Below are 1,026 nucleotides of genomic sequence, written 5' to 3'. Positions count from 1 at the left end.
TATATATATATATATATGATGAGGCTATATTATACTTACACAGCCACACACAAATGGATAAAGACAGACGGAGGTAAGGCTTGATCAGTTGTATTTGATTTCCTTTGATATTTTTGAAATTCTATAATATTGATTATATTGCTGATTGTTGCAATAAAACTTATTAATTTGGGGAGCAGCTATTAAAGCCAACCACACCGACACTACCACCCCCACCATCATCATCACAATGATGATCATTATCATCATAATCACCATCGTCATCATCACTGTTGTCATCACCATCATCATCACCACCACCACCAAATTTTCCTTTCCTTACTCTGGTGGGGGTGGGGTGGGGTGCAATGAAATGTAATAGCGACCAAGTCCTTGGATCAATTTGGTCAACTTACCCACCCACCTCACCTACCCTACTAAATTTCATCATCATTATTCTTATTAGTAGTAGTGGTAGTAATATTAAGCTGACAGAATCATTTGCATGCTGGACAAAATGCTTAACAGCAATTCGTTCATCTTTACATCCTGAGATCAAATTTGCCTTTCATCCTTTAAAGGGGTCAATAAAATAAGTATCATTTGAACACTGGGGGCCAATGTAATTGACTTACCCCTCTCCCAAACTTGCTGGCTTTGTGCCAAAATTTGAAACCTAGTTATTATTATTATTATTATTATTGAGAGAGCAGTGCATGCCATCAAAGTGACACTGGGTTAAAGTATACAAAGCCCAATCTACCCATCTGATAAGGGTACACCAGGTACATGCATCACAACCACATGTGCGTCACATGGTGATCTCATATCAAGATAAACAGTGCATGACCTTGCAGGTGGGGCCCAGTTACAATTTTCTTCAGGTCAAGTAGCGCATCCCGCTCAAAAGATTCCCAAAGAAGGGTTGTTTAAGGATGATGAATGAAACACCCTTGTGTCCAAGATGAATTATCCAAACTCCAAAGAATTCTTCTCAACACATGGCTATGATGCTCCCCCCACTACTTCTGCTCATGATCAGAGATG

General features: G+C 39.3%; 1 protein-coding gene across 4 annotated transcripts in view; it reads left to right on the top strand.

Moving 5' to 3' along the window:
* Nucleotides 1–1,026, top strand: part of LOC106873245 (protocadherin beta-16) — a 90,710-nt gene that overhangs the window by 83,654 nt on the left and 6,030 nt on the right. The window lies entirely within an intron of this gene.

This window comes from Octopus bimaculoides, chromosome 14, assembly GCF_001194135.2.
Source record: "Octopus bimaculoides isolate UCB-OBI-ISO-001 chromosome 14, ASM119413v2, whole genome shotgun sequence".
In the NCBI taxonomy this organism is placed as follows: Eukaryota; Metazoa; Mollusca; class Cephalopoda; order Octopoda; family Octopodidae; genus Octopus; species Octopus bimaculoides.
This window is presented reverse-complemented; position numbering and strand designations above follow the sequence as displayed.